Source organism: Halichoerus grypus, chromosome 5 (assembly GCF_964656455.1).
Source record: "Halichoerus grypus chromosome 5, mHalGry1.hap1.1, whole genome shotgun sequence".
Classification (NCBI taxonomy): domain Eukaryota; kingdom Metazoa; phylum Chordata; class Mammalia; order Carnivora; family Phocidae; genus Halichoerus; species Halichoerus grypus.
Window position 1 is genome coordinate 42,198,351 of NC_135716.1, and position 18,681 is coordinate 42,217,031.

General features: G+C 35.7%; 1 long non-coding RNA gene across 1 annotated transcript in view; it reads left to right on the top strand.

Moving 5' to 3' along the window:
• The window catches only part of LOC144381724 (uncharacterized), a 30,983-nt gene extending 15,115 nt beyond the window's left edge, over positions 1 to 15,868 (top strand). Inside the window, exons 3-4 of the long non-coding RNA XR_013447497.1 lie at positions 12,057 to 12,158; positions 14,025 to 15,868. This is a non-coding gene — a long non-coding RNA (uncharacterized LOC144381724). The remainder of the gene's footprint in view (positions 1 to 12,056; positions 12,159 to 14,024) is intronic.
• The last annotated feature ends 2,813 nt before the right edge of the window (positions 15,869 to 18,681 follow it).

Sequence of the window (18,681 nt, forward strand, 5' to 3'; positions counted from 1 at the left end):
CCTCCACCCCCAACACAACGGAGTCTTCCTAGCTTTGTTTTCAAAATTTAAAATTTTATCTTTAGTTTTTATCTTACGTTTACCTTCTCTTTAAAACTGTTTTTCGAAGTTTTTATTTTCAAAAATTTCAAACCCACAGGAAAGTACAATGCATACTTGTATAGTATTCATCTGATTTCACCAACTGTTAATGTTTTGCCACCTTTGCTTTATCTCTTTCAAACACAATTGCTTTGCTGAAATATTTGAAAGGAATTTGCAGACAGGCAGATACTGTGGCTCTTGACTTCTTTATACCTCAACATAAATCCTCTTAGAGCAAGGACATTCTTTGACATGAACACAAAACCACCGTCACACTTCCAAATTAACAGTGATAGAATAATATCATTTAATATACAACTGTCCCCAGACATCTTTCAGCTGACCCTCCTCCACTCCCCAGCCCGAAATCAGAATCCAATCAAGGATCACACTTGGCATTTGCCTGTCATGTGTCTTTAGCCTTTTTTAATACAATAAGGCCCCTTTGCCTTTTGTTTTTTATGACACACTGTTTTTTTGAAGAATATAGATTAATTGATGTGTAGAATGTCTTCAAATCTGGATTAGCCAAATAGTTTCCTCACTACTAGATTCAAATTAAATACTTTGGCAAGAATACTACATAGGTGCTTTCTTGGACTTTGCATTCCATCACATCAAAGGCATGATGTCTGTCTGTCTGTTTCATTATTGGTGATGTTAACTTAGATTATTAAGTTAAGGCATAGCTCCCACCTCTCTCTTTGCAACCAAGAAGTACTCTGTGGTATAATACTTTGAAATTATATGAATAACCTATCATTAAATAATGTCCCAATCTTGGTGTGTGAGCAAAAGGATTATTTTCTAATTTTTTCATTCCTTCCATGTTTATTAGTTATTATCCTTATTTACCTTCTTTCTCACCCCTTTTCTTTAAATATTATTATGGTCTTATGGATTTTTTTTTTACTCAATGTGTTATAATCTATCACATCATTATTCATTTTTGATGCTCAAATTGTAAGTAGTTTGACCAGTCAAGCCCATCAAGCTGGCTTTTGTCTTTTAGACATATCTCTCTCATCCTTTGAGTACTTCAGGGCAGAATTTTCCAGGCTTACCTTGTGTTTTCTCTGCCTATACTTGGAATGAACCAGGTCTCCAAGGAGTTTTGTTTTCTTTTAAAGAGATAGTATTTTAGAAACCAAGATTTTGGTACTAGGAGTCCTTATTGCTACTGGGATGTCATTTCTTCTAGATTATTTCGTTGCATAGCTGGCATATGTATCTTTAAAAACATCATGAGGTTCATATAGGTGCCTCCAATTTAAATTTATCACCACAGAGCTCTTCCTCTTCTCCCCACTCCATTTATATCATTTCTCCCCCATAGTGAGAACCCTGATTCCAAACTATATCATCCTATTTACTCATGTGTTCTATAGTATTGAAAAAAATGTAGGTTATTACTTTAACAATACTACCACTACCATCAGCAAACCCACTATGTAAGGCTTAAATTTCTTTGCAGTTCTTTATTTTTTGGACTATATCTACTAAGATTTTATAGTAAAGGTGCTATGTTTATAAATTATTTTTTTCTGTGTGGTTGCGCTACCAATTTGATTAAATTTTGGTTTGTTTCTGTTTGTATTTAATTTTAGGGTTAGATTTTTACATCCTTTTTGATTTAATAATTTTAATTAAAAATATATGGCTCAAATGTGAAAACTTTATTTAAAAATATAATCAGAGACATCTCATTCCTGTTTCATACCATCTACCACCTTCTTAACTACTCCTAGAGTAATAATTATCATTGTTGTATAGTGAGTGCAGTTTTAGTTTGTTTGTAAAAATTAGCAATGTCTACTCATTTGCAATATATATTCCTATTTCTTCATCTTTCTATGTATACTCATATGCATCTTTCTTCACTTGATAGCGTAACCTTGAAATCACTTCCTGCCACTTCACAAGATCGAGTTATAACTTTGTACAGCATATTCCATTGTGTTTTCCTACAGTTTATTTAATCTGTCTTCCATTAGGCATTTAGGGTATTTGCAATGCTTTGCTGTTACACATATTTCTGCAGTGATTAATCATGTGTGTGTCTGTGTGCATGTGTTGCCTTATATTTAAGAGGGATATTCTTGTCTTGAAGACCTAGATTTCATTGTGTCCTAGGGGATAATAAAGCTCTCTTAAGGGGGTGAAGAGAGAGGAAAGGCTCAGTGGGATTGAGTAAGAAGTGAATGGTAAGACCCAAAGAAAAGGGTTGGATCCCATGAAACTGAAGAAGGGAAAAGATGCTAGATTAAGTAGTTGGTACAGTCCTGTGGCCAATTCCACACAGTGCTTCAGAGATGGCAGAAACCGTGTAAGATAGACTTGTGGAAGGAATGGAAAGGAGCTATAAGGGCCCAGGTGTTGAGAGCCTAACACATTTCCGATGGCCAAGTAGACTTGGAAGGAGTGGATTCTATGAGCAACAAAGCTACCCACTCTCCAAAGTACCATCCAAGTTTGGGCAAGTTTCATCTCATTGGTGGTCATGATGGAAGCAAGGACAGAGGTTATTCCCAAAGTTTCATGACTTTTAAGCTCCCAGAACTCTTGTATAATCTTAGGAAAAAAGAGAAACACTCAAAATATTTTTGAGATTAAATTTTCTACCAGCCAGGAGAGACAGAGAAATAAAGATATAGGATGTTTCTTTACCTCCACTGTTGTGAAATAAATCCATTCCTATTCCCCAAATGATTTAGTGTGTGTGTGTGTGTGTGTGTATATGTGTGTGTGTATGTGTGTGTATATGTGTGTGTGTGTGTGTGTGTACACCTGTTTACAGAAATGGGATTATAAGTATTTACTGAATGGCATAACATTTTCTTCTAGGACTCATTTTTCTCATTTAACAAAATATATTGGACATCTCTCATTTTTTCAACACTGGCATGATATTTCACTCTATGGATATATGCTATTTTGTTCTTGATACAGTGCTATTGGGATAAATAAGTACTAAGATATTCAGAGAGTATTAGATATTTTAGAAGCAGAGTTTGCAGCTGATTATGCTGCTATAAGAAAGTTTTAGCTCTAAGAAAGTTTGCATTCATGTTTTTCATAAGGAAAATAATTATACAGTGTTCTTTGTATTTTTTCAACATTGACAGATGGTAAGTGAACAGCCTGGGAGGAGGAGAAATGACCCAACTTGCTTCTGCAGCATTAGAAAAGATATCAAAGCAAGAGGCAGACACTCCCAGTGTCAGAGACTTTGTTTTCTTTCTCACTCATCTTATTCAAACTGATCACAAATTGCTTTATTGCATTCTACTGTGTCAAAGTAATTCCTTTTTACTTTCACATTGGAGAAATGTCTTAGCCTATGATAAAATGATTTCCTCAGATCACTTGAGGTTGGCAGTAATAGGTAATGAAAATTGTTCAGAAATCTGTCATAGTCATAACAACAATATATGGAAACACATAATATATCAATGTACTATTCAATATGAAAAGGCAAAAGAAAACTTTCCAGTGAGCATTGTCCTGTGGACTGCAGAAAACATACCAGCCTAAGTCAGGAAAATTTTTGATGTGATTTCCCCCGACCCACCCAAGTGTATACCAGAATTGTAATGCTTTACCCAATGCCAGATTTAAGTTGTTGGTTGATTAAACAGTAATATTCAGAACATTCTGCATTGCCAATGGAAATCTTTTGTCTGTTTTTTCTTCTTGTTTAGCACATTTGTGGAACCAGTTAACCTAACAACCTCAAAGATGGAAATTCTGGCACCTAATTTGCATATATTCTTGAAGAAAAAGTTCTGAAGCATATTAAATGGCTTCTACTAGTGCAGGCATGGGCACGGTGGAGCTCTACAGAGATAGCATGTGAATGATAAACAACCCCTATACTTAACTTCTGTTTTCAGATATCTCAGATATCAAAATGAGAAGGGAAACATGGACAGTAACAATGATTGAAATGTGCTATGTAATAGAGTACACAAATTAAAGTCAGAACATTTTAGCTTTAGTTCTAATTTTGTCATTAAATATGTGACTGTGGGCAAGTCACTTTCAGCAATGGTATTTGACAAAAAGGGTATGTGTGTGGGAGTATTGGACGAGATGAATAAGTCCTAATGATTATTTTTGCTTCTCTTGGCAACAAACTTTGCACAAAAGTAACATGTGTTTAAAATAATGTAGTATGATTTAGCAGTCAAAAACTTCTGTAATATTATGTAGTTGTTTTTATTTATTGATGGCATATTCTGGGTAATAGAGTATATTTATTTCCATAGTATAGGTGATGAAACCAATAATATTCATAAACTTTCATTTTTCCTCAAAGATCAGTATGTATACTATACATATATAACTATCATCCAGACTCTCTGAATACTGATTTTATTCACTAGAAATGGACCAATATGTATTGAGTATTTACTATGCTAGGAAGTTTGAAAGCAAGGATTCTGGAATCAGAAATACCTGAATTTTAATCCTAACTGAAATTTCTTAGCTGTGACTTTGGACAATTTGTATGACATTTGGGTGACAGAGAGAAGTTTGTGAGGAAAGCTTCAATTTTCTGAAGGTGAAACATATCTACTTAAATACTTTCCATGATTCCATTTCTGGAGCAAGGGTGCTATAAAATATTTATGAATCTGGATTATAATGAAAATTATTAAGTAAAATGTCATTTATAATAATCAGAATATATATTAAGCTTATCTTATAAATTATCTAAGTTGATGGCAGAAAAGGTCATTAGCTAACATGATGAGTATACACTGTGGACTAAGATGGTCCTTAGAAGGAAAAGATATTTGGAATACTAAGTAAGAACCAATTCTCAAGGTAGGAAATCTTAAGCACTAAGTGAGGGATTTGGAGGCTCTGCTAATAGATGATGGACAGACAGGCCATTGAGCCCAAGATCCCACTGATAGAAGAGTGCAAGATATATTACACTCACTGTAGCAAATGGAAACCTTGAACAACCAACTAGAAAGATACTAGCTTCTAAGAGGCTCTGTTCCTAGAAATGCCATGGGAAGCATTCTGACTTTACAGATCTGCCTAGGAATCTTGGATAGCTGTTCAAATTGTTTTCATTGGATGTATAGTCTATGAGGGTCTCTGTCCTTTAAGCCAAGGATCAACAGAAAAAGCCAGGCACATTTTCCCTCCATTTCTCTTTTTGTTTCCTCTGCATAAATAAAAATGGGAAAAATAATCCTTTAAAACTAAACCTGTGGTTTTTATTTTTAGTTCCTGGATAGTTTTGAGGTAAAAAAAAAATAATGGGTATTGGAAATTTAAATCCAACAAACAATTTAATTTTATATCGAAATGTGAAATGGCAATAATAGTAGGATCTCCTACATGAGACTGTTACATGATTTAAATGAAATAATAGATGAGTAACTAAGATAGAACTTAGTTACCTTGAGACTGGTCTCCACTTTGTCATACATTCAAAAGGAAAATAAATATGAATCCACATGAAATCTTTGAAAATTATGAACGTATTCTCTGAGAGTCTCTTGAAAGCACTTTGGAGGAGGTTAGACAGAAAACAATAATTTCTCTCTTTCTTCCCAAAGTCAAAAACTCCACAAGGCAGCTGCCCCAATCTTTTGTAATTCTCCTTCAACACCCTTCTCTAAACTACTCTTTCTTTCCTTCATCTTGGTTCTTTTCTCTTTTTCCCCCTCACCTACTGTGGCCCACTCATTATCCCATAAGCAATCTGGTCTTAGTTCCCTTCAACTGAACTCCAATTGAATAGTTTTTTCTAGTGATTTCCTCCAATCCCATGACCTTATATAACATTATATAACATATATATGCTAATGACCACCAAATTACCATATTCAACAAGTATCTACAGCATCTGATAACCACTACAGACTCATATCCAACTACCAACTTGGATGTTATCTCTAATTAACATGCCAAAAATGTAACCCTTGATTCCTGTCATCCCAAATGTTTTTCTCTTCCATTTTTCCCTATATCAACAAATTGCACCATCATCCATCCCTTTCTTAAAGGGAAGAGTTGACTTATCCTTTCTCTTAACCCATACATTGAGTCTCTCAGGAAAGCCTTTTATTTCTAACTCAAATATGTCACAAATCTATCCACTTCCATCATCCTAAATCCAGACATAATCACTTCTCAAATGGTCTACCATAACAAATCACAAACTGGACTCATGATCATTGACACTTGACAGTGGCCTTTTAAAACAGAAGCCAGAGAGTTTTTTTTTTTTTTTTTTTTAATTTATATCATGGAGTTCTTCTGCCTGAAACTCTCCAATGGCTTCCATTGCATTTAGAGCAAATCCCAAATTCCTGCAGCCCATAAAGCCTTACAACACCTGGTTCCTACTTCCTACCCTTACAACCTCATTGCTTAGCACTTCCCCATCTCTCACTACCCTCAGACATCTTAGCTTTCCTTTTGTCTGATGCTTCCAGCCAGGGACTTTGCAATTGCTCTGGACTCTTCCTCCTAGTTCCAAATGACTTCCTTTTTCATCCAGGGTTTAGGTCAAACATCACCACTAGTAAGAGCTTTCGCTTACCATATTATCTTCCTTCAAATCAGCTTACCCTATCTTATTTTATTAACATTAGTCATAATTCTCAGGAATAATTTTGAAAATATATATGTATGTATATTTGTTTATTTTCTGTCTTCTGTTGGTTTTGCATATGTCTTATTTGAAGGTAAACGTCAGGAGGACAGGGGCCATATTTTTCATATCTACAGCTATAATTCCATAGTCCAGAATACTTCATGGCAAAGTAGATATTTAATAGTTGTTAGTTGAGTGACTGACTGGACGAAGGACTTTAATTTTTTATTTTATTTTATTTTTTTATTGTCACTCACTTCTGCAGTGAATTGCTGTGGCCTCTAAGGACACCCAGGATTTCCTTTAGAAAACCTTTCTTCTCTATTTCCTGCTGCAATGAGAGAGATATTCAGATGCTGTTAGGCATAGTGTGGTCTTTCTTAACTGCGTTGTGTTTATCAAAGTTTCTTCTATTGCACCTAGAAGCCAAGGAATTAGAAAATGTTTTTGGGAGAAAATCCAGCAGCTTAAGACTTAATAGTCCTAGTGCTCTTCATGGTCTATGTCTATAATGAGAGAAGGAAGATGGGTGCCCAGGGAGTTCTTTTCCTTATGTGTGTACCGCTTGCCACTAGTGAAATAATCACGACTGTCACCAACCCCCAAGCACTGGACTGTTCTGCATTTGTTAGTGAATTGCATAATATATCCCGAGATCTATGAAGCACCAGTAAATCAATGCCAGGGTCTGTACAGAAATTCCATTTGGGACCAAATCTGGCACAATGAAATCAAAGAAGCCATCACATTCATTCATTCTATTTCCTCTTGCATTACCCTCTTCATATTACTGCTGTCCCTTCCCCAACTCCTGCAACAGTGTCTTACCTGGACTCCCTGCATGTGCTCTTGTCCCCCTCAACCTCTTGTACACCTTATGCAATGATTTTTTCAAACCTAAAATGTGACCATGTCTCTTACTTGCTTAAACATTTTAAATATTTCCCATTGTTAGGAGTTAGGATAAAGACCAAAATCCCTAGTAAGGCCTTTGAGTAGGGTGATCACATAATTTCCTCAGCACACTGGAATGCATTTAGGAGTGAAAGGGTATGTTATTAATTACATGGACAACAAGCATCAACTGAGACTGTTTTAAACTTACTGGGGCATATGTCTTTCTACTCTAAGCCTCTGCATTTGTTTGTCCTCACCTTTCCCTCCAGCTTCATGTTTCATCTTACTTGCTCTTCCTTTTTACCCTTAGTCATACTCACCTTCTCCAAATTTTAAATTCTGTGTCATGTTAGCTGCAGAAGCACTTTTCCCTCTGCCTGGATTATTCTCGCATCTTCAGCCCTGCCCTTCTTTTTGCATAGCTAATTACTTTTCTCGAGTGAAACCCTACTCTAATATCATGTGTCAGCTAATGATCATTTCTTCAGCAAACTTTACCCTGCCTGCCTCATTTAGCTAATTCCCCCATTCCACACTCACTGTACCAGATACCTCACTGAAAATGCACTTACAACTCCTCTGAAGTTTACATTTATTGATGTGGTTATTTCATCAATTCTGTTCCCCCTGCCCCACCAGACTATGGCAGCAACAGAAGGCTTGGCACTATTTTATCTCTGCATCTAGAAAAGTGCCTGAATCTCTATATGTAGAAAGTGCCCAACACATCATAATGCCTGCTTAATTATGAGTTGAATATATTAATTAACACTGCCCTTACACTCACAGAATTTACACAGGGGATATACATCTATATCTACATCTATATCTATATCTATCTATCTATATCTTAATATATAAATACACAGTACACTGGTAGGAATGATCACTATTTGTCTGTGATTATTTTAGAGTGAATTTTTCTTTCTCTTTTAAAAAATGTTGAATTGAAGAAATCCTAGGTGCTTATCTATATCTCTTATGAAACCATTTAAATTTCTGCCTCTTTTAGAAGAAAAATGGAGGACAATGAATGCTTTGGTCTGCATAAGATGAGGTGACCAGCATGGGAATTAAAGACTCATGGTTCAATGACTGTATTCCACATTCATAAAATGAATAGTCTATACTATATCCAATATTTTAATTTCAGACACATGCACAATCAATACTGATCATTACAGTCCAGTCAATTGTTCAGTGATCCATGTCAATCATGATGACGGCTGAAATTCATTGATTGGGTATGTCCTACACAGGCAGAGTCATCATTGGGAAAAGCATTTTCCAGGAAGCAAGACCAGGCCTCCACCAGTTTGTAAAATAACTGGCAGTTGTCCCATGAGCCCCCACGTGGTCTTGTACCTTCAGACAATTCCTCCAGCTCAATTGCCAAATTCTCTAGATGCACCAGCCATCATTACCAAAACTTACTTTCTGAAAATTATCATATATATATTCTCCCTAATATATCACATATATATTAAGGAGAATTCTAACTTCAGTTATAGAAACTTCAGAATTTTAAGCATCATCTCTTAATATGCTAAAGGAATATTATGGGATTTGACATGGGACTTACGGGCCATCCTAAGCGCCTTAAAATAAAACCTATTGAGGGCTGTGATAAAGAATTAGTCTCACTCTCCAGGAAAGGTTACTGTACATTAGTAATTTCACAGTCAAATTTAGAATACCGCTTCCATTCCTTAAGATTTCAAGAATCTCTTAGTTTAAAAAAATTTTTTTTTCTGTGTGAGGAAGAATTGATAAGTGTAACATGAAATAGCCTCAAATAGTAGTCAACCAATATTGTTTTTGGTGCAAAATCTTACCAAAGAAAATTTCAAGAAAATCTTCAGTTGATACAAAACTGCTTTTAATAGTTTAATGATTACAGTTCCTAAATTATTCCCTCTTAGAACTGGCTACACTCAAACTACATGGGGTCAATTTTAGCATAAGCCATTTGGTCAGAGAGAGAGAGAGAGAGAGAGGTCCAGATGAAATTTTTATCATCGCCTTCCTTCATCTTACTGTGTGCATGGGCACACGTACTACCATCTCTTATTGCATTAAGTACAAGTCTTGTCCTCCTTTGTAACTTAGAGGAAAAAATAATAGGCCAGGTAAAGACTGATAGGAAACAAATCACGAAGAGTCTATCATACTTTGTTATAGCAAATAGCAGCTATCAAAAATGTCTAGAAACAAGGAAGATTTTATTGAAAAAATATCATTTGTATGTTTTAGACTTTTGAGATCCCTATCAAAGCCCTGCAGAGAATCTTTACTTTAATAGTCAGTGTGGTTTCTCTTGGTAAGTATGGAAAGAACATAATAAATAGCATTAAAATCCTGCAATATTAGAATATGCATTATGAAGAAGAGTAAAAGAAACATAATATGCTTCATCCTATGAAACACAATGAGAGTTCAAAGACAAAATCAATAAAATAGTAGAATGAGATGAGGAAATTGAAGAGGCAAGAAAACAAATCGAAAGCCAATATACAAAACTAAAGAGAAAAGCAAAGACATGAAAGGAAGGAAGGAAGGATGGAAGGAAGGAAGGAAGGAAAAGAGAAAGAAAGGGCAAGATAAATTGATTCACTACAAAATATTCAATTTTCTGACAAACTCTTAGGATCATCACAGTGAATACAAAGGAAAAAGGCAAAAGGAATAAAGCAGTAACAGTAGATTTGAAAGATATGATGAAAAAAAGAGAATTCAACATAATATATCATTGATATCTTTAGAATAAATAACCCAATAGAGCATGAAAAGCATACAAAATTAGAATGAAAGATAACTCCCCCGCAATGAAGAGATACGTTGAATCTACACAGTGAGAACTCTACATCTCAGGAACTCTGAAAAAATGACACAGAACTACATCCTGGTTAATTAAAATGAATGGCAAAAATAGGGAAATGATATTGTAAGCACCCATAAAAATTCTTTAACTAAATGAAGTTGGGGAGATCAGCCTGATTTTGGATTTCTACACAGTCACTGTTAGAATGTGAGGGAGCAATGCTCAAACAGTTTGAGGAAAAATAGTGTGACCAAAAAATATTAGCCAAGATGTAATTTAAGCATTAAGGCAATAGATATTCTGCAACATATATGACCTCAGAAAAAGAGAAACGATGAACTCCTCTTGGAAAAAAAAAAGGAAAAAAACCCACATATATTTAAAGATTTTTATTTATTTATTGAGAGAGAGAGAATGATAGAGAGAGAGCATGAGAGGGGGAGAGTCAGAGGGAGACGCAGACTCCCTGTTGAGCAGGGAGCCCGATGCGCGACTCTATCCTGGGACTCCAGGATCATGACCTGAGCCAAAGGCAGTCGCTTAACCAACCAAGCCACGCAGGCGCCCTTAACCCACATATATTTAAATCATACAAAAGAAAAAAAAAGAATTCATAAATGTTAAAACTGGTAAAAGAACTGTAGCTGTTTATAATTATTAGAAACTAAAGTATAAATTATTTAAATAATTCCTAAATAATAATTATTATTTATAACAACATAATATAAATTATTAAAGTTATTGAAAGTGTAAAATTATTAGCATAAAAATAATAATCCAGCTATCCCACATCAGGAAGTGGGGAAGTGGGGAAAAAGTCTGACTGTTAGCTTCACATATGTCATAAGAAACAGCTAAAATGTAATGTGCAAGTAAAAAGAATTATCCCAACAGCTTGATGATTTTCATATTCTTTTTTTTGAAAGCATATAAGGACTTTTGAAAAGTAGTTTCCCTGGTGATTAAAATTTTTTATTTAAATTTAAACATTACTTTGTCACGTTAGTTTCTTTTTTCTTTTTTCCTTTTTATAATTTTTATTTCTTTTTTCTTTATTTCTTTTTTCTATTAAATCATATAAAATTAATTTTTATAATTTTTAATTTAAAGGTAGCATGTATAATTTCATCTCATCTTATAAAAATATTTTTTTCTAATTCCCCGTTATTCCTTTGGTCCCTGTGATCATCTAGTGTTAACAATTATTATTTCTGGGTAGTGGTATTTTTTGTGTAATTCTTTTTAATTTGTAGCTAACAGGTTTGTGATTTAGAGTACTGATTGATTAGAATTTTTAATAGTAAACATACATTTTTTTTAAAAGTGCAATCAAGTTATTAATCTAGAATAATAAAAAGGCAAGTTAAAATATCTCAGTAATTTGTAAGTTGGCATACTTTCTTTTTAGGAGGTCAGAGTACATTTTTCTACTTCTCCTATTTTTTTCATTTTCTTTACTTGTGCCCTGATGTTCATGGATGGAGAAGTCTGTTGAAATTCTTCGCCAAACATTAGTCTAATAATCGGTAATTCTTACATCATATTGTTTCTCATATTTATATGGAGTTCATTCACTCATAATTCTTATTTCCACTTGTTTTTTTGTTGCTTTATTGGTACAAAATTGGGCAGTCCATGGGCCCAAGAACCAGGAACAACAATGTCCAGATGGACAGGAGTCATCCGCCCACCTTGGACAGCTCTAAGTCTCCTCCCTAGTCTGCACCAAATATTGTAAGTAACACAAATATCCATCAACAGTGTATTGAATAAAACAATTATGGTCTACTTATACAATGGATCCTAAACATCAAATAGAATAAACTATTGTTAGTTACTATAACATAAATAAATCTTTCAAACACAATATTGAAAAAAGAAGTCTGTGACTATATATATATATAACTAAAATGTGATTCCATTTTTATGGCGTTCAAAAATAGGCAAAACTAATCTATATTTTTGGAAGTCAGATTAGTGGTCACACTTTAAGAGAATCAGTGACTGGAGATGAGGGGGTCTACTGGGGGCTGGTAATACTTTTGTTTCTTGGTTACAAAGATCATGTGTTACGTAGGTGTGGTTACAAAGGTGTGGTTACACAGGCATGCATTCACTTTGTGAAAATTCATTGAACTAAACACATGCGATTTGTTTGCTTTTCTGTATATGTGATACTTGAATAAAAAGCTTGCTAAAAAATGTTTTTGCTCCAAAATCATTTATTGCATAGCCCGTCCTTTCTGCACTAATGTTGTATTGTCAACTCAAGAGAGAGAGGGAGTCAAGCATGGCTGCCACAGCCCCTGGAGCGCCCCCCTCCTGAGGGGAGCCAGCCTCATCCTGAATCCTGGCTTCTGCCTCCGCATCCTGCCAGTGGCCTCAGGAGCACAGGCTCATGTCTCATCTTTTTACGAACTGCAGGTTCTCTTTTTCTCCTTCTGTTTCCTGACACATGATGACCATATGCTCAAGCACTGGAGTCAGACGTCCTGAGTCTGAATCCAGACTTTGCCACTTGCCAGCTTGTTTGAGCTAGATATTAACCTTCTTTAACCCTCAGCTTTCTCACTGGTAAGAGGAATAATAGTTTCTTAATGAAAAAATTATTGTGAGAATTAATTAGATAGTGTGCATAAAGCCCTTAGCACTGCGCCTGGTACACAGTAAACTCAGATAAAAATTAGATATGATGATGATGATGGTGATGATGATGATGATAGACCTTCCACTTCCCTTGATTTCTTTTTACATTCTCTTTCTCCCTAGACTAGAGCACCATCTACTTAGATTCTTATCTATCCACTTTCCTTGTTCTCACCCTCCGTCCACCATGCTACAGACCAAAGTAGATGGTGGCAGAGTGCCCAGATACTTTTATGATCTCCAAGAGTGCTCTCAAAAGCTATCACACAAATTGAATAGAGGCAATAGCTTGATCCAAAATGAGAAAGAGAGTCTTGTGTTCTCACATAATAGAGCTAAAGCCTTAAAACTTCTGTAGTACCTAGCACAGTATTCTGTAATTAGACTTGGTGTTTAATAAAATGTTTTTGACAAGGATGGTAAGAAGAGCACACCCACTTCACATATGAGCTTGGGGGCCTGGGATACAATGTGGTTACAAATACCTTCCCACAGGTGCTTGCAGACATGGATGGCTCTATGAGATTGGTGGTGGCGTGTGTCATTTATCACCTGTGTTATTTACTCTTTAGTCTTTAGTTTGTGAACTTCTTTTAGTTATGAACCTTCATGATTAAATAGAAAGAGCTTTGTTTCTGTGTGGTAGGGGTACCCATTTAAAAGTTATTCTTTATTCGTAAGTGATGTTAATCTGTTTATTGAGTATGATCTGCTTATTGAGTTATTTACATAGAATCTCACCTGTAAATGGGTATACTAACATGTTGTTATTATAAAGATTTTTAAAAATATATAAAGTTCCTGGTACAAAGTAGTTGCTCAAAAATGGTAGATTCTTCTCAGGTCAGATTAGTGTTTTCCTGGAGGTGTGTACTGAGCACTGAGAACAGAAAGGAAGGAACACTGAATTTACTTCTTCACTGCTCAGAATAGTCTATCTCCTTTCTCTTTCAGGGCTGGAGAATGGCCTCAAGCTGGAGGTGGAAAAGACCGGAATGTGGTTTTATGCCAAGCTGTGAACTCTATAAACCACTTCACCAGGAAGCCATTTCCAAGTCACATAGTGTTGGTAATTAATGCTGTATTAGTGACACTTCTGTAAGTGGGTTACAGATTGTTGCTGTGGTGTGTATAAAGCTTAGTGGATAAATGTCTTTAGGAAAGGGAAAGGCATTAGTCTCTTGGTGATCAATAGGATAATAAATTGTGTTTTGTTTCTCTACCTGGATTTAATGTTTTACCTTTCAAATAAATGCTAGCTTGCTCATTGCTTCTCTGGTTTTCAAGGCTCATAGTATCTTGAAACACTTACAGTTACTCTCTCCACAGTCAGAAAATCCCTAGCTTCTCTGCGGGACAAACAGTCACACGAGTGAAAAGAACAGAAAATGAAGGAAACTAAAAGTAAAAACAGATGACTTAGAGGCTAAGTACGGAGCAGAGCTTTGATAATCTACTCATTAAGCAGCATGTCAATTCCATATAGAACCAGGTTTTCAAATAGAAGCATCCTCTTCCACCCATCAAAAACAGACCCAAATTTCCCCCTCTCACATGCTAAGGCCTTTGTGACATTCTTTTGGAGAAATTTTCCCTTTATCACATTGTCAATAATTTATGACATGTTTCTGGCCACCTAGCACTTAAGAGTGAATACAAATAATGTTTTAAATTAACAGCAACTTAACTATTCTCTTCAGCTTTCCCCAATTCAAATATGATCAGGACTTAAGATTCTGCAAGAGCCAAGGTGGAAATGCCCATCGTTAGCAACAGGATTAAAAGAGAGTCTTGTTGGTGTAGTTTCTTTTCCTCTTTGCCTTCTTTTATCTGAGTTGCTCCTATGGAGCCAGTTTCCTAATGTCCAAAAAGGTCATGATTCAGTCACAAAAGAATGGGAATAGAGAGGATGTAAAAAAAAAGGAGTCATAGTTTCTTTCCTTCATTTTACTCTCAAATGACTCATGCTGCAGAAGAGAAGTAATTTATTATATTCTTTATCCCAGTTCAGTTTGGGCAACTGGCAGAAACAGAGGAGATTATCTCCTCTCCCCCTTCGCCCCCTACCAAAGAACTTCTGTCCAGTATTGGTTGCATACCTAGCTAATCAATGACAGATTCTCTGTAATCATCATTACAATTCAACACCCAAGGGTAACCAGTAGTCCTTCCAGACGAGTATGTATCATGAGGCAAGACATTATTCAACAAGAGTTAATGGTCTTCCTACTACGTGCTGGGTACCCTGCTAGGATCTTGAATCGGAACGTAGCTCTTGAGAAGGAATGAACAATTTAAAACCAGGGAGGAAGCCAAACTGCAGAATGGTTTTATTTTCCTCACCAATGCCATAAAGAATATGTCATTTTACCACCTCCCATACTGTTGGGCATGTTGATGCATGAGTGTAGATAAAATGTGTGTGGCTTGCAATGGGTCGCATTTATATGCCTTGTTATTCCTACATAAATATGCCCAGCCCAGCTTTTGTTAATTGCTCTTTAGAGTGATGGTGATTAAAGTAAATACAGGAGTACAAATAGGAATGCTTTAAAATGATGGTGTAATCATTACTAATTCATTTTATATTTATTGTGGTATTAATTCTAATGAACCTTCTTGATATTAATGTGGGTGTTATAAGTACTCAGATTGAATTTTTCATTTTGAGTCAGTATTAATTAAATGAATGGTTATTATTACCTGTGTAATGGGCCTAGAAGGGATATTATTTTGGTGTTTATAAAAATCAATAGTAATGCTTTAATAATAAAAGCTTGTTTTTATTCTTTCATGTTGATTATGGGTGCTGCCTGATTAATGCATGCTTATTGTACAATAATACAGTTAAGTAGATTCCAAGCTCATGATCCTAAGTTCCTGTCAGATCTTCCTTACCCACCAAAGAAAGAGCAAATCCTATTAGAGATTTTGTTTTTTTCTAACTCCTTGAAATTGAGAGCTGGTGTATAGTTTGTTTCGAATGCTCCCAATTAATCAGATTGTTAGAACAATCAACATAATTTTCTAACCATAAGTTAAATGAGGTGATATAAAAGGGCTTGAAAACTATAAATTATTATTTTCTTAACCCTGCACTGGTGGAATATTTTATGGTATTCAGAGACCTTTTATGACCGTTTGCCTACTCTAATTATTATTATCATCAACAAAATTTTTAATAAGAAAATGTATTTAGTTGAGTGCCAAGAATAGTTAAGAAAGTAATTAAGCAGGACAGAGAAAATCTTGCTTTTGGGCTTGAAGCCTGGCTCCAGTGCTTACTAACCACATGCCCTTCTAAGGCTTAGTGTTATTCTTTATAGAAGAGGAGTAACACGCGCAACCACCTCATAGGTTTAGGAAGCACTGCACTCAGTAACTGGCACAGCCTAAGCTCCCCATTTGGGTTAACTACTACAATAATAATAGACAATTCTGCAGGGGATGAATGAAGCTGGAGCAGGTTTGGAGCCACCTAAAGTTAAAGAAGAGGCATTTAGGTGATATTTTTGATAGCATCAGGGAAGGGACGTGAAGAAAGAAATGTGGGTCAGGGAAGGGGGTGAGGAGCAGAGTCCCAGGTAAGAAAGAGGGTGATGAGGCTGGGTGCTGAAACAGCTCAGACATGGGCAGGAAGGAACCAGCTGCCAGAGGCCAGACCCTGGTATTTTCATAGGACTTCCCTTGGAATGAGAAGAGCTGGAAGGAAGCACACCATTGAATTGGTTGAAGGGGTCAGAAACAAGCCTGGGACACTAAGAAACGGGACCACACAGTCTACACATTGTTAAGAGGCAACATCAAAAATGAACCAAACTGGGGCGCCTGGGTGGCTCAGTTGGTTGAGCATCTGCTTTCGGCTCAGGTCACGATCCCAGCGTCCTGGGATTGAGCTCTATGTTGGACTCCTTGCTCAGCAGGAGCCCGCTTCTCCCTCTCCTCCCGGCTTATGAGCTCTCTCGCTATCTCTGTCACTATCTGTCTGTCTCTCCCTCAAATAAATAGATAAAATCTTAAAAAAAAAAAACAAAAAAACCAAACTTTCCAAAGCATATTGCACCCTTGGGAATTTACTGCCAAAAGTGGGACTGACTTTTACCAAATTTTATATATCTGACAATTAGTTGATAGGAAATACTGGAAGCAAAAAAGTAGTCATTCTTTCGTTTGTACGTCTCTCAAATTGTGTCTCGCATTAGATAGGAGTAAGATGGTTGTCAAAATGTATAAGATATATAATTTTAATGATTTGTTAGGATTAAAAATTATAATCTATATCAGCCTTGTATCCATGTGGCATATGTATGTTCATATATATACCAAAATAAGCACTAATGTAAAATATTAGAGATTAGTTTTCACTTAATGTGAAATGACACATCTGTTATGTAGAGATTTTAAATGTAGAAAATGTGTCCATTAAAAAGCAAAACACAAATTTTGATAATTATTTAATAGTACACAAAATACATTTATAATCTCATTAGTTGTAATATAATTGCTTTTGTATTAAAACATAAATTAAAAATTTACCATATGTTTGAAAAATTAACCTGAATGCATTAAGTATTGTTAAAATCTCAATACATGTGTTAAATAATGACTGTTAATTTATGTTTCCAATGGTTTCAATACATAGTGGCTTAAAGTATAATTTGAATCATGGTGTAAACTGAAGTACTCTTAATATCTAAGCACAAAGAATCAAAAGAAAATGTGGAAAATTTCAAATGGAGAGAAAATTGGTGAAAATATATAGGTTAGGCCATCATCAGTCACAAAACAGTGCCTGGAATGCTGAACACTCCCTAAATCTGCCAAAATCTAGCATATATTTTTATTTTTTATTTTACTCTATTTTATTTTAAATAGCATATATATATTTTTAAAATACTGGTATAAGATGTGCATGATATTCTGCTGAGTTCTAATATTTTCTTCCTCTCTCTCTCTCTTCCCTCCCCACCTGCTTACTGCCCTGCATCCTTGGGGAAAAATAATTCAAGGGGGAAAAAGTCATTAGGTTCTTTCTCTCACCAGAACGCTTAGTTCATAAATAAAGTCAGTATTTTATTTTTTTAAAAAAGACTTTATTATTTACTTATTTATTTAAGAGAGAAAGAAAAAGAGAACGGGAGGAGGAGCAGAGGGAAAGGGGCAAGTAGACTTTGCCCTGGAGACGGGAGCCTGAGTCTCCATCCTTCCGTGCCACCACCTGGGATGACGACTTGAGCAGAAATCAAGAGTGGGACTTTTAACGACTGAGCTACCGAGGCGCCCCAGTCAGTAATTTAAATATAGATAAATTATGTGTATCGGTCTGCTCATTACAGGGAAGGATGGATGGTGGAAAAATAGAAGGAAGGAAGGGGGAAAGGCAAAAAGGAGAAGGATAGAAATATACAAGATACACTGAGAAGGAAAGGAAGTGGTGAGGAACAGTGCGTAATACAGGGGAAGGAAGGAGAGGAAATGCAGAGAAAGAGTGGTTCAATAAATGATATGGGGATAACGCCGGGAGTTCACCGCGGGCTTCGGAAATTACGAGTTGTGCGATCTAATCTGTCTAGTTTCCTCTACCGTTCTTCATCACGCCCTGATTGGAATT